A 16,428-nucleotide genomic window follows, 5' to 3' on the forward strand; every position below is an offset into this window, starting at 1 on the left:
CGGTAAGTGTGCCATCTCAGGATAAGAAGAAAGTCTACGACAACCTATTGCCTCTGTCAGAACAACGTTTTTTAATGTCATTTTCAAACGTTCTGTACGTTATCAGTGTAGAGTTATGTAATGTTTGTAGCATGTCGTATACATTTGCAGCACCTGCAAAAAAGTTGGAACGCGAATTGACACAACCCCTCAGCCTTGAATCTATTTCGGTGGTAAGTCGTAAAGATTGCAGCTCTGAAACTATAATCCGTGCCTTTTTTGCTTCCGAAAGTGGATTCTGCTACGTAATTTATGTTTAGGAAATTCTAATTTTATATTTTATCTAAATTACCTGTTTTTAAATGCTAGATATTTTCTTGTTTATGTAGCACTTCAATAGTCAAGAAACAAACTTACAGAGTACCGTCATTTTTCCCCGGCTTCCAGACCCGAAAATTTTCCGCACGGTTCATTGTGTTAAAATCGCGTAGCGCGTGAAGTGCTGGTCATTGTTGTGAAGGATTAGCTTTTTGTTGTTGTTAGAAGTGAAAGTGAATGTGTGTGTGTTAGTGTACCATGAATTCGGTGGATTCTTTGTTGCAGCGACCTTTCTCTTCAAGAACACTTGAAGAAAAGTTGGAAATAAAAGCGTTAGGATGGCCGTTGCCAGATTTGGATCTATCGCAAAATGCAAAGGGAGGTAAGAACGCTACGCATAAAAGACGATTTAATAGAAAACTGTAATATAGCGAACCATGGCATTGTGGGTGTCAAATTCGAAATGCATTATTCTGTTTTCCTTGCATACTTTTTGGAAGTAATGATTCGTGGTCTAAAGGAGGGGTAAAAGATCTAGGACATTTATGTGAATATATGAGAAAGCATAGTGAAAGCAAAAAGCACATGAATAATGAGTTAAATTTTGTCTCTCTCGGAACTGTCAACATAGCAACGCAGTTAAGCCACGTTTATGTAGAATCGCATAATGAGCAAGTTGAAAGAAATCGCCACGTCTTGTCAAAAATCATAGACTGAATCAAGTTCTGTGGAGCTTTTGAGTTGGCCCTGCGTGGCCGGCCACGATGAAACAGATTCCTCCGCAAAACCTGGGGTATTTTTAGGGCTCCTTGATTTTGTCAGCAGTTTAGACAATGCTGTTAAAGAACATCTAGACAACAGCACTGTATCTAAAGGCACTCGATCTCGCCATCGAAGTTCCGGGTTGGAGTCTCGGCCCGGATATGGGTATTCTTTGTAATACTTTGTAATAATGAAATTAATGAAGGGGCATTCACAAACAATACCCATACCCGGGCCGAGACTCCAACCCGAAACTTCGATAGCGAGATCGAAAGTCGACCACTTAACGTTCGTGGCCACAGAGCCGGCACGTATGTGTGTATGTGGGGGGGGGGGGTAGGGGCATTATAAGTACATGAAAAACAGCATCAGTTGTAGCACGCATCTTTGAAAAGTCACGAGCCGCCGCTGCGATTAGCCTATCTGTGCACAAAGTGAACCTACATACGTTCTACCGGAGGAAGTGAGACGAAAGATACTATGAACCTCTGCTTAAAACAAATATTTCCAGGGGTCCGAGTATCGAATCCCGGCCTGGAATAGTTTTTCTTTGTGACTGTCCCTTCATCAGTTCCATACACTCCTCCACATCGTCGCGATTAGCCAAAAGTGGCAGAAAGTGGAAGTTAACAAAGAGAAAACTAAATACATGCTTACAGGCCGAAACCAAGTGTTAGGTAATAATCAAAATCTAATTATTGATAACAACTCGTTTGAACCAGTTTCCAAATTCAAATACTTAGGAGTAATATTAACAAATGAAAATTATATTAAAGAGGAAATAAAAAGGAGGCTTAATTCAGGAAATGCATGTTAGTTCTCTCTTCATAAACTTTTGTCTTCTCGTTTAATATCTAAGAAACTAAAAGTTAAAATATACAAAACCGTAATTTTGCCTGTAGTATTATATGGATGTGAAACTTGGTCCCTTACATTGAAAGAGGAACATAAATTGAGAGTATTTGAAAATAAGATCCTTAGGAAAATATTTGTACCTAAAAGGGATGAGGAGACAGGTGAGTGGAGAAGGTTACATAATTTAGAACTACATAATTTGTATTCATGTCCAGATATTATTAGAATAATTAAATCAAGAAGACTTAGGTGGGCAGGCCATGTGGCACGAATGGGAGAGGAAAGAGGAGTTTACAGGATTCTTGTTGGGAAACCTGATGGTAAGAGACCTGTAGGGAGGCCAAGACGAAGATGGAGGGACAACGTTGAGATGGATCTGAGGAAAATCGGTAGGGATGGAAAAGAGTATATAGATCTTGCTCAAGATAGGGAAAGATGGAAGGCCTGTGTTGCTGCAGCCATGAACCTTCGGGTTTAAGAAGGCTAGAGAGTTAGTTAGTCCTCTGTTTTGTTGCTATATGTGCTCTTTGCAGCCTCAGCTTTTAACAAGTCAGAAAATTTTAAAGATTTTAGTTACAACACGGCATTACAGTTATGCTATTTTAGTTATGGTAAGGTGCTGGACCCCGTATAGTGTGACGGGTCAAAATAGCCTTAGTGCTGACGCACCCAAAATTTTAAATTCAAAATCAAAATCATTCGCATCCCATGTTCACATTTTTCAAATACAGTCTTAGCATTTGAAAAATTACTCAACTACTATCACCATTTCAAGCAATCAGTTTCTATGAAATGAATCTCGTAAACATAATTTGAGAGGAATTCTCGCAGTTGCTACACTTTCGTTCTGATAAATTCTTTGACAGATTCCTGTCTCTACTGCAGACCAGTGACTCATTCAGATTCCATGTGAATTGCGCAGTCTGTTTCGTGAAGTAATGTTGCCATTGTAAGATCTCTGTGATGGATGGTACACAAATCGCCAGGAATGGAATCCAGAATGTTTTCCTTCGGAACGTCACAAAATTAACCATTAGTTCCCTATTGTTCGTATTCTTGTGGGTGCAGGTGCGCCTCTGAATCAGCTTCAATGCGTTCATTATCGACCTTCCCACCATGACGTATTTAGAGAAGTCTAAGGGTTCGTCTCCCTTCCCTTAAAGAGTTGTCAAGCACTGACATGAAATAAGGCTGTTTTGTTAATTAAAATTAAATGGGTGTTTCAGCACGAAGATGTAATTTTGTTATTTAGCGTCGCTTTTCTGCAACTTTTGGCTAATCGCGACGATGAGGATGAGATTAAATTGAGGGACACTCACAAAGAACACCCATGTTCATACTCGGACTCGAACACGGAAAAAATTTAGTAAGTTAAATGATTTTCTGTTGTTTGTAGTATAATATGAAATTTATATCTCCCTTCGTTCCAAAATATGTCATGTTCTAGTATGTGGTGTAGATATGTTACATATTTCAAATAAGACACAGGAAAATATAATTTGTTTCATTTGTAAATGTAGCAATGGGATCAAATATAGCAGAAATTACTGAACATACTCACATAAAAGAGTTTATTATTTTCTTTCAATCGCCCCAACAATTATTTATAAATTATAGAGTTACAAGCACACTCACCTAGTTCTGCTATATAGACAAAGTAGTTACATATTCCAAAATAAGGTATATAGGCTTACACCTTAATCTGGAACAGGATGTCATTCAGCTGTCAACTGTCGTAACTTGGACTTTCCACTTTATTTTTGTCTCTGTGACTGGTTCTTGGACTTTGCTGGAACGCCACTGATGTGACCACTTGATGATCAGCTACGTAAATATTTTGACTGACAACAGCCACGTCGAAGCATGCGCATAATCGTATGCGTTGAATTCGTTTCTATACCATATTTTGGAACCGAGGGAGTATAACAAAAGGACTTGATTAGTATGAATGAATTCTGTGTTAACAGTTTCTATGAATATTAATGCATAATAATAATATGTGTATATGCTTGACTTCTACTTGTCATCATCTGGAAATTGAAATTTTTGGATTTGCATTTTTTCTAGTTGTTGTGAAAGTAGTTCGTAGAATAACCTTTTCACAGGCAAATTTCAGTAGTCTTAACTTGAAACAAGCTATTGTGAACTATCTTTTTTCCATATTCATAATAATTAATATTGTTATGCATGTTTTCCTATATTATTATTGTAATGCAATACACTTGGTCAAATACGCCGACTTCCGTGGTGGAATGGTTAGCACAGCACGTTACGACGCCTGAGCTCCTGAGTTCGAATCCCGATCTGAGCATGGGTGCTCTTTACGAGTGCCCTTTCCACATTTTCAACATATTATCACTCATCCTCATCGTCTCGATTAGCCAATAGTGGAAGAAAGCCGACGCTAAGTTACACAAATTAAATCAATACTACCCAGGCCATCCCTACCAACGCCGCCGCCAATTCGTTACATATAATTCAAATGCCCGTTCTTTAAAATAAACTACTTAGATAGATGATCACGAACTCGACTAATTCAGTGCTGACGAATTGACTGCTGGGAAAACTTGTGTGTAGCAACCACATTACCCCTGACATTATTAGTGGATGGGATTACCCTGACATTATTTTCGTTGCCGTAACCATGGGAACAAGAAACTATACCTAATGGGCAGCAAGGCAAAATGAGTTTTCTCTTGAAGTATTCACGTCTAAGGAAGTAGAATGCCGATAAACATAATACACTTTTTCCGGAGTAAAACTTGTGCGATCAAGTGAAGCACGTTGGAGTTTTTCGCGGAAGCAACCTGATTGTTGCATTGTAATAAAATTGCAATGATCGTGATTGAACCGAGCTCATTATTCACGGATCTGTAGTTCTTCAGATACTGCTGGTGATTGAGGTTTCGTTTTCCCAATTGCATTCCTGTATAATAACGTGTCCGAAACTACAACTAACCGAAACGATCCATTCGTACGGAGTGGATCTAAGTTTTTTAGTTTTACTAACATCTTTGCTTTGTTTCCGCATTGTTCTTGAAAAAACGTGAGATGTAGAAACGTAACTGTGGCAGTCGAGAACTATGCACGTGAAAATTATTTTGTCCACCCACTCAATCAATAGTAGAGCGCTCAGATATATTAATCATGAGAAAGTTCTTTTTGATTAGCGCCTTCGGTACTTCAGTATTATACGGACCACCTCATTTCAGACAGTCTGTTTTCTGGGAAAGCAAAAGAAACACGGACATAATAGGAACACTGTATTTGAAAGTTTACAAAGTAAAAATCATACAATTTTAGGTTAGGTTAGAGTTAGTCCGTATAATACTAAGGTACCGCGCCTTCTTCCGTGGCAAGTGCTTTCAAAGTGGAGTTACTTCATTTTAATTTTGTTGTTGTTTTGCGTTGATTTCTACCACTTTTGGCTAATCGCGACGACGAAAATGAGTGATGCTGTGAAGGAAATGAAGGGACGGTAACAAATAATGCCCAGGCTGGGATTCGAACCTGGGATCTCTGGCGTCGTACCGCCCTGTGCTAAGCACTCCGCCATGGAAATCGGCTTTGAGTTACTTTTAGAAACATTCCCTTAAGTGAAATAATCTTCGCAACGAATTGTTTCAAGTGACGTCATTTAATTATCATCGGAATACAATACGAAATATTCTCCTTATTGCCCAAGCTAGAGTTAGGAAGATTTTTAGTGTGTTTCTCTGTTCATACACACACTCGTACTGAATATTCTATAGCAGTCGATGCTGGGAAGAGTTTTTTTTTTTTTTTTTTTTTTTTTTTTGCACATGATGGCCTCGACACTCGAATCGGACGACATGAGAGAGGAAACCGTGTAGTGGGTCATCATAAATCATCGTCGCCATATGCAGGGCTTGTATGGTCTGTTGAGCAAAGTAAAATAAACCAAATGAATCAATCAGTCATTGATGTTTTTGTGTTTCTTTGCTTTTACTTTTTCCTGAGATGGTCACGATTAATTAAAGAATGACAACATTGAAAACAAACAATTAAAGGTTCATATACAGAAGTTGCTAAACGTAACTGGAAAAACGAAAGAAAAAAAATCGGAATTCATTGCAGAATAAGGAGATGGTATTTTCTGATTGCACCGGGAAATATGAGAGCGACTTTCCCGGAGAACGCCTTCGTGCGCCGGCATCCGAATCACGGCCGTAATGGGGTGCAGTTTGGACAAGTCGCCGGAGTTTTTGGGCCGGATCAATAACCCACCGGCAGACTGCAGGCAGCCGGAACAGTTGTGGCGACCTCTCGCGACCCCGCTTTGTGACCTCACTCGTAGTTAACGTAGCCTTCACCTCGTGTCATCGCCACTCCTGGCAGTGAAGGCTTGCATAATGTGCTGCTCCCTTAGGGCGCGTGCTAAGGTTAAGCCGTCAACGCAACGGCGATGTCGTCAGTTGTTTTGACGTATTTGCACGAACTTCACGTCAAGACAAAGTTTTAAAGGAAACTCCGGCAAGTTCAGACCAGTAGGTTCTCCCCCCTCCCCCTCGCCCTATCTTTTGGATGTAAAAGATGACCCTTTCCGAAGACACCAATATGTCAAGCTCCCTTCCACTTATATACTGTGGACTGCACTTTGTAGACTAGCGAGGCTCTGGCGTCTGGGCTCAACAGTCAGAATAATTATCTGTGGAGCTCGTGTTGTGTCATCCTCACATGTTAATGATTGTCCCCTCATCCATCTCGTTTATCACCATTCATCTTCGTCTTCGAGATTAGCCTAAAGTAGCACAGAAGGGAAGTAAAATAAACTAAATTTCTCTCTCTCTCTCTCTCTCTCTCTCTCTCTCTCTCTCTCTCTCTCTCTCTCTCTCCCCTCTCCCTCCCTCCCTCTCCCCCTTTCTTTTATACTCTTTCTGTACCCATAACACTTTCCCTCGAAGGAGAGAGAAAAAGAAAGGATTAGAGATAGAGAAAGGGCAAAGAAGAAGAAGCGTAAAAGGAAAGAAAAGAAGAAGAAGAAAAAGCTCGCTCTCTGTTTCTTTCTCTCTCTCTCTCTTAAGGGAATGGGGTGAAAAAAAGAGAGAGATAAGGAAAAAGGGAGAGAGAGAGAGAATGAAAGAATCTCTCTCTCTCTCTCTCTTTGTCTTGTCTGTCTGCGCGCGCACGTGTAATACCATTCATATTGGATAAAATTGGTGAAGGGCCACGAGGTTGGGATTCCAATCCAGAACCTTCAATGGCGATTCCGAAAGTCGATTACTTAACGCACTCTGTCACCGAGGTAGCAATCCCCATATTCGATGCTCTTATCCCGTTTAGTAACATACTTTATTCATTTTCCCCGCCAATTCCTAAGCTTCATAATGGAAATTCAAGTCCTAAATATGACATATGCATGGTGATGTCACGTACTTATTAAATGTGTACATACATTCGTTACGTGTACTACGTCTCAATAACAGCACAGTTGCGACCTAAGGCTGGGACGCTCTAGTAGGCTATTCCTTCCCTGCCGCAAATCCTGGAAATTTTTAGTTGTCGTCCACCTGGTGACAATTCAGTGGATGGAGCTTCTTTCTGTGCCGAATTGGCGTGCAATATTGTTCGGTAGACTGACCTTTACGGTGTGGTGGTCAGCATAATGCCGTGTCATCTGGCTTTCTAGGCCGGAGCCCTTTACTTCATCTCTTCATAATCTCGATTGTCCTCACAAAACAGTCAACACCGAAATTTGGAACCCACGAAGTTGGGACAGTCGAGAGCGATAACCATGTAGAATCTTTGTATTAATTTGGGTCGCTTTTCTGTTAGTTTGAAGATTAATAGTGGCTAGATTTGAGTGGTGAAAGAACTTTTATGTCCAGGAGGGCCGGGAGTAGAGATGGTCAGTCGACCACTCAACTCTTTCGACCATCGGTCTAATAGAATGCTCAAAGATTCCTTGACCAAATTCGGATCTTATTCTACATTGCTTTTCTACCTCTTTAGTGTAATCGCCTATTGAGGATGAGTGAGGATTAAATTGATGAAGGGATAATTTTAAATGAACCAGGGTTGTTGATAGGTCCAGGACCCAATAAATTCAAATGGACTCTATTGGGTTCCGTAACAGGGCGGGAACCTTTTTTTCTCGCACGATTTAAATAAGGTCAAAGTTGCGTATTGTTTCATATCAATGTTTAAATTGATCCGGAAGAAAGGTTCCGGGACCGAATAGAAATACTCAACATAAAAAAAAAAATGTACAGTCCAGAACCCATTTACGCTTCCTGATTTTCTGTACCGGGCCGTAATTGAATTTATTTACAATTCGTGTACCTGTAAGATCCCTGAAATGAACACCCATGCCTAGGCTGGGAATCGAATCCGGAATATTTGATGGCGAGTTCGTAAGTAGAGCACTCAACGCTTTTCTTGAAGTTGTATCTTAAGAATGTAAGGGATAACCCTTTTCGAAGACAACAAAATGGCAACCTCCCTTTCAATATACCCTGGACTGTATTTTGCAGACTAGCGAGGCTCTGGCATCTGGACTTTCAGCCAGTAAAAATCCTCGAGCTGTATCAGTCGTCCCTTCATGTTTGTGGTTGTCCCTTCATCCATTTCATCTTCGCGATTGGCCAAAAGTTGCAAAAAAAAAGCGAAGTAAAATAAACTAAATCAATCAATATTGAAGAACAGATCAGTGCGAACTGGAAATTACAGGTATTTACTAATCTGTTTCGATCACAAATGGAGTAATGAATTTCGGCTACAGAGATCCGGCCCCGCTTAATCTTCGTCGGACTTCATAAAAACAGGGCAGGCGTAACAGCTTCAGCGCTTGTTTCCCCATAGCACTCCAAAAACCAGTCACGTAGTGTTGTAATCAAGTTCATTGCCCCGCCCAAGTATCAAAACTAGTACCAGAACTGTTCCCTCTGTGATTTGTTGAGCTTCGGCGACACCCACGTTGGCTGGCAATGAATCGAGCCTAAGCGCCCGTCGCGTGACCATGAACGTGTTCTGATAACGCATATGCACTTCGCATCGGAGGCTGCCCGTGCCTGGCATGTAATATCAACCACACATTGGAGCCAAAAGTGGGTTATGTTCTTGCATTTATTGTTTAATGGGCTGCGTCGGAATTCCAGCATTGCTGGGCTGTGTTCCATGTCCAGCAACTTACATGTACGTATGTAGTGGAGTTTGGAAATGATTTATTTTTTTGTACTTTGAACCATTCTTCGGTGTAATAAAGATCCTCGTCAACTTGGTGTTTACCAAGGCCAACGTAACTGCGCAGCTGTTTCCGATATTCGTAGCAAGAAAAAAAAAATGCTCCGTGTGGTTTCTTTCTCGTCAGAGGCACGCAGCCCCTCAGTGATCACCTAACCTGCTGAACAGTATCCACACTTTTGATGCTAATCAGAATTCTTTTGATGCACCAGTTGCAATGCAAATCCTGAGTTGGATACACTGAGTAGCTTTTCGGGAAACATAAATACTTATCTTGGAATGTTAGATTGAGTTGTTGATGTTCGCAGTTGAGGAAAAAGAGTGGTAAGTTATGGAAAAGCAATATTTGATCGCTACCAGTTGGAACTACTCTCAAAGTCAGAATTTCTTTGTCGTTCAGAGAGCAAGTAAGAAAACTTGGTTACCTGCATGCTCAACATCTGGGATGCGCGATGCGCTGATGAACATATAAACAAACAAATCCTGACAGTTTACTGACTGTAACAAAGTAGTGTTTAACTTGAAAGTATTCTTATGATATTCCTCTTTGTGAACACACACTTGCCATCGAACCTTTTTTTTTTAACCCCTAGTTTTAGTTTTATCTTCCATTTCACCACACCTATACCTACTTTCAATGTTAAATAGTATACACTCATAGCAAACGTATAACATTTCAAACAGTACAAAATAAGAGAGCAACAATTGTCGCATATAATATATGTGTATGTGGATGGATATATTGTTCCTTTCCTGCAGTACTTCACTTATCTTATGTGGATAAATGCGTTTGTGTGTGTGTGTGTGTGTGTGTTTGTATGTACTCTACACTGTTATATCTTTATTATTTAGATATAGTATATCAAGCTTTCCTGATTCTCTCTGTTGGAAGCAAACGAATAAATAAATAATTTCCATGCAGATGTAAAAGGATGAACTGATAAACAACAAACAACCCTGACAGTTTACTCACTCATGTAATACACTCCAGAAACTGCTATGTTGGTGGCCATTTTCCGGCCTTGTCCCCGCATAAAACGGGATTAACCCAGCCTTAAATAAATGGGTACCTGGGGTCAACCTTGGACGGTAAAGGTGGCCGGAGCGTTGTGCTGATCACATCACCTCCAAAATGGCAGAGATCGAGAATGTACCCTCACATCCGTAAAATGTGCCTTCATGATATGGTGTTATATACACGGGGAACTCTACCTTACATTTACCTATACTTTCAATTCATAAACTTTTATCTTCTTCTAATATCAAAGAATCCAAAGGTTAAAATATACAATACAATAATTATCCCTGTAGTTTTGTGAGGATTTGAAACTTGGCCCTTACACTAAACTAAAAATGCGAATCGAAACCGAAAATACATCGTGTGAAATTGTGCGAGATATTTTAGTGGCCGATCGATGTACTGCCTGCTCATCATGCAGTTAATGTTATCTTGGCGTAACATGAATGTCTCCGTTGTAAGTACACGAGAAGATCGAAATAGGGAAGCGAGTGAAGGTCTCCGGTGCAGAATAACAACTCCCAGTCACGCCAAGGTAGCGTCTAAGTTGACTCTGTTGCCATGGCGACGAGCTGCGGACGTCACTTCTGGAGGAGGCGTGGCTTTGGGTCACTACCATGTGATATGGCTGAGCAACACGAAACGAGTGACGCAGGAAGGAATGACGAAAATGTCATAGGGCGAACACAGAGGTGCATCTTGTGAAGGAGAAGACCCGGTGGTGCGATACGTATCAAATAATCAATCCGGGATGTGTGCTGGAGATGCGTGGTGCAATCTGTGAATGTTGCCAGCAGTTGAGCTACGGAGAAACGTGAAGAAACTTGTACCTTGTATCGCGTCATCACTCGGAAGTGCTTTGCCATAATTACTACCGTGCTTATCATAGGAAGCTTCAGCTTTCAGGTATGTTGTGTACAGGGCTGTTCAGGGATTTTAAATAAATTCAATTCCGGTCCAGTGGAGAAAATCGGCAAGCGTAAATGGTTTCTGGACCGTAAAGGACCTTTTTATCTGTAAAGTATTTCAATTCGGTCCAGGAGTTTTCCCCCCGGATCCGTTTAAATACGGTCCAGGGACATTGTGCTAGAAAAAAGGCCCCGGTTCTGTTCCGGAACTCAATAGAACCCATTAGAATTTATGGCTTCTTGGACCCTTAACAACCCTGGTTTGATTTGCTTTAGACATTGACAGATTGAAAGTAGGTGGACGAACTAGGTGTTGTGTTGTAGAAAGTTAGTGCAAAATTGTATGTTGTTACGAAATGCATTGTGTAATTTATTCCTCCCGGATTGTGTAGTGGTAACGGCGTTAGTTTGTAATCAAAGGGTCTCTGGTTCGATACGCAGTGGAGGCACATAGTGTTTCGAATTCCACCGTAAAGTGTAGGGTCAGTCCCGTTTAGCCTATCTGTGCATAAAGTGGAACTCAAGTGTACATATATTTTTTGTTCAGTGACTATGGCGAAGAGAATTAATACTGAATTTGGATAGCAGAACAAAATGGCATGCATTACCCGGAATTGTAACACAAGGTTAATAGCTTCGCAGAGCGTTGCGCTAACCACTACCTCGCAGAGGCAGGCAATTTATTGCGGATTTGTTGTCTTATAATGGTTATCTGGTAGCAGTAGTACTCTTATTTGTGTTTATTTTACCTTTAATACAAACTCTTAATACTCCCCAATTAATACTTTTTTCAACGAACTGGATGGCATAGCAGTACATTTCATTGATAATAAACACAAATTTCACCATTCACGTTGTTTATCCTTTTATATAGACTAATGCATTCATTCTACAAGATGTCCCCCCGTAAGTCTGGCAGTGGCGGCGAGGGCGCCCCCCCTGTTTTCACAACTTTTGCCCATGCACTATGCTAAATCTTATGTACAAAGTTAAATATACTGTCTTTGCCCCCCCCCCCCCCCCGGTTATGGAACCCAATCGCCGCCACTGTCTGGAACCATAGGAGAAGAACATGTTAGGAACTTACTATTGTACAGCACAGTTCAAGAATGTGTTCAAAGTCCCCACCAGGAAAATATCTTGGATTCCCTCCTCCTTAGTAAGTGCCATGGTGTACTTGTATCAGAAAAAAGGGAAATATGAAAAATACCTATGGTTCCAGACTTATGGGACACCCGGTACATCACATAGGCTGGACGTTTAGAGACCTTTTCCTTTTATGTCACGTTTGTAGCTCCCGGGTTGGGCTCTCAGTCTGGACACATGACCTTCGTGCAGTTTTCTAGGTGCTAATAGCTTAACGGTGAAAAACAAATCGAGGCAATATACTCTTTGGTGAAGCGAGTTCTCTGCCGGTGGCAGTTCCTGATATACCAGTGGTTCGGTAACTAGAACGAACATGATCGTTATTAGTTTGTTCCCTAAAATGGAGATGGTCCAAATGACGTGGATATTATTTTTATTATTAAGAGAAGTTACATTAGGGACGGTTTTGCTCGATTGATGTGGTTTATTTTTCTTCGATTTTGTGACACTTTTGGCGCCTGCAGTTTAAAGTGGGATCCGAACCACGAAGTGCCTCCACCAGGTATCGAACCCGAATACCGAAGACAAGAATGAGTGATGCAAAGAACACCCATGCCTAGGCCAGGATTCGAACCTGGAACCCCTGGCGTTGTAGCACGCTGTACTAGACACTCTACTACGGAGCTCGGCTAGGTAACATACCTTGTAAAACTGGAGAAGTGTAACCTTCTACATATTCAGTTTCTAAAAACCGTTCACATAATCTGTGCTGCTCATGCTCAACTTATGACTTAGGTAACCGGAAGAAGTACTACTTGAAGTTGTGAGTTTTGTAGGTTGTTTGTAAATTGAAAAAGCAAAGACAACTTGTTTTTAAAAATCGCGTGTCTTTGTTTACCTTACGGTAATCTTTAAGCGGTTGTCAAAGACCTTTTCTTCGCTCTAAAGTCACCACTTGACTCACCAGAGCAGGAAGTCGTTTTTCTTCTTCCTTTTCCTACAGACTTGAAGCGAAGTTAATCCGATACTGACCTTCGCTCAGTCTCGGCCAAGAGACCATTTCCTTTTGGATGATTCATCCCGGCATATGTTTACGAATTTTTGCGTGCGATACTAACCCTTTCCGAGAGTGAGTGTGCTGCGGCTCCAAATAACTTCAAAAACTTATTACGTCATTGCAAGTTTCTCCCCATGCAATTTGTCTTTGATAGTCTGGATACCAAGTTTAACAGAATGAAATTTTCGTAAGAGGACGCCCATTATTAATGATTTTTCCTTCTAAAATACATTTGGTATTGACAAATGGGAGTAAAACTAGTGTAAGGAGTCTCATTGGATTAGGGTCACCGTAAAGATAAACAAATGTGACGTTAGAATGGTTGATTTCGTTTCGCTTTTCTGTCACTTTTGGCCAATTGGTCCTAGAGCCTCGTTAGTTTGGAAAGGCAGTCCGGAGTGTAGTGCATGGAAGAGAAGCTGATTGATAGATTGTTTCTTGTTTTGCTCCGCTTTTCTTGCCACTTTTGGCTAATCTCGAAGATGAAGATGAGTGATGAAATTCATGAAAGGACACTCATGTCTAGTTCGGGATTCGAACCCGGGACCCCTGGCGTCGTAGCGAGCGTGTTAACCACTCCGCCACATAAGTTTACAAACAAACTGTTATGGAGAGTTCCCCATCTATTGCTTATGCCGTTGGGTGTATCTCATATTTAGGGAACGGAACTTTATGTGCTAAAAAACTCAGAAATATTTATTTTTTATGTGTCATAAATGTTGAAAATATGTGATAAAAACAGGAAAATATGTGACAAAAATAAAAACATTTGGTAACAAAAACAAACTATAACATGCATTTTAAACACCTGAAATTAGTTTCTAAATGATTACCTCTTAGCGAGCTATTTTTTGGAAGAGTTGCAGTGGATCACCATAGTTTTTTTTCTCATTGTAAATCTGTGACGATTATCTCTAAAAAGCATCTTATATTGTGAGAAAGATCGCTCCACGTCACAAGAAACAATTCTTGCATATTTGAAGCATGAAATGTCACTAACGCCGAAGTTTTCCAAAGCTTCCTCTTCCTCTACTTCACCTCACATGCAATTTGGCACATTGTTTGAAAACCTTGGTTTTTTCCCAAAAATTCTGTACATTTAGACATTTAGAACCAGTGAGTTCTTTCAGTTTCGTTTCTACTATACGGACTTCACCAATGGAAGCTGCCAAAGTGTTCGCGGACGATTCAAGCTTTCATATGGAATTAGAGAGAATGGACAGGTTTGTTGAAATGTATGGCAATTCGACTTTTAAGGAGGGCTCCATCAACAGTTCTTGCAGAATTCTTCTTTGTTGAGATCATTTACAACAGATACAATTTTTTTCAAAGTTCTGGGCATAACATCTGCATCGCGTAACTACAGGTGTAGGGGGAAGGAGAACCTCAGGACATTTTTGTTTAAAAATGTCTATTCTTCTAGGCGACTTGATAAAAACTTTCTTCCCATTTGAAACCAGTTTATCGACATCGGGATAAAGAGCTCTTATCTTTTCACATATTCTATGCAATGCATGCGCCACACATGTAATGTGCACCATTTTGGGGTAGCTAACGGCAAGACCACTGCATGTAAGCTGCAGCATCTGTCAAGAGAAGAACATTGTCAAATTTTATGCCTTCTGGCCACAATAGCTGCATTGCTTCATTAAAAAGCCTTGCTATCTTTAAGTGTAGCCAGCCCCAGCTACTTACAGCTATTTTCTCCCAATAGGATCGTAGGCGAGGTGCCAGAAGTCTGCCAGCGAGGGTGTTCAAAGACAAAACAAACCTAGCACTCTCGATATGAAAGAGGTGCGGAGAATAAACATTTTTCCTTCGAGGATTTCGAGGTAGATGAAGTCAATGAGCGATTTTATGTATTTAAAATGAAAATTCGCAAAATATGTATTTACATACAGAAAACTGGAAAATATGTGTTTTTATGTAAAATAAAATTTGCTGTGTTGACATATTCATTGCCCCTCCACCGGTCCCTAGGTCCAGATGAAATCCCCACAATATTCCTACGTAAAACTGCCGACTCCTTGGCTCTTCCTCTGTCTGCCTTACTCAACAAATGTTTCTCTAAGGGTGTGTTTCCTAAAAACTTCAAACGGGCCAACATTGTGCCCATTCACAAAGCTGGAGATAAAAAATGTGTAAAATCCTATAGACCAATCTCGCTTCTATCGCCACTATCAATTATTTGTGAAAAAATCATCAAAAACAGGTTACTTCAGTTTACGTCACCATATATCAACACAGCACAACATGGTTTTCTTCCAGGCAGCTCTTGCCTAACAAATCTTTCCGTCTTACTTTCGCATGCTGCCAGAGCTATTGATAATAACTCCCAACTTGACACTATATATTTGGACATTTCGAAAGCCTTTGACAAAATTAATCATAAATTTCTCCTTCATAAATTATCATCCAGATTTAACATCCATGGCAAATTTCTCTCTTTACTCCAGGACTACCTCCATGAGCGTGAACAACGTGTTGTTCTTTCAGGTACCTCTTCTAACTTTCTTCCCGTTTTGTCTGGAGTTCCCCAGGGGAGTGTCTTAGGGCCGCTCCTATTCCTTCTGTACATGGATGACCTCCCTGAAAAACTGTCCTCCCTCCCTATCAATATACTTTTGTTTGCGGATGATTGTAAACTCTTTAAGGAGATCTCATCGCATCATGACATGATGATTCTTCAAAATGCTCTCACAGAACTTGTTAAGTGGTGTCGTCAGTGGAATTTAGAACTAAACCCTCAGAAATGCTCTTTCCTTACTTATTCCCTAAAAAAGAACAAAGTGGTGTCTACTTATACTATTGAAAACAAACCAATCCAAAACGTTTCCACCCAAAAGGACCTAGGTATTATCATGGATGAAAAACTCACTTTTAATTATCATATTATTGCTACCACTAAAAAAGCCATGCGCCTTCTCGGTCTTCTATACAGATTTAGCGAAATTCAAAACCCATCATCTCTTGCTTTATTCTTTAAATCTTTCATCTCGCCCATCCTTGAATACTGTTCCCCTATTTGGGCAATGGCCTCAAAAACCAATCTCACCAGAATAGATTCTGTTCTCAGTTTCTTTCTTGCAATTGTTCGCCATAGAATACCTTCCTTTCGACATGTATCGAAATCAGACATCATGGCTGCTCTGAATATTCACACTCCATCCTTTCGTCGTGATCTAGCTGACATGAAATTTTTATACAAAATAATAAATGGCAAAATCAGAACAGATCTCCTA

At 40.4% G+C, this 16,428-nt stretch overlaps 1 protein-coding gene across 6 annotated transcripts in view; it reads left to right on the plus strand.

Moving 5' to 3' along the window:
- RalGPS (Ral GEF with PH domain and SH3 binding motif) overlaps positions 1 to 16,428 on the plus strand; it is a 141,237-nt gene that overhangs the window by 71,724 nt on the left and 53,085 nt on the right. Inside the window, exon 1 of one of the 6 annotated variants that reach the window (XM_083122185.1) lies at positions 10,809 to 11,041. The exons of the other annotated variants lie outside the window; for them this stretch is intronic. The gene's annotated coding sequence lies outside the window, so the exon portion shown is untranslated. Of the gene's footprint in view, positions 1 to 10,808; positions 11,042 to 16,428 lie in introns of those variants that run through there. 6 annotated transcript variants of the gene reach the window in all.

The sequence above is a fragment of the Lepisma saccharinum genome, chromosome 5 (genome assembly GCF_977018435.1).
Source record: "Lepisma saccharinum chromosome 5, izLepSacc3.1, whole genome shotgun sequence".
In the NCBI taxonomy this organism is placed as follows: Eukaryota; Metazoa; Arthropoda; class Insecta; order Zygentoma; family Lepismatidae; genus Lepisma; species Lepisma saccharinum.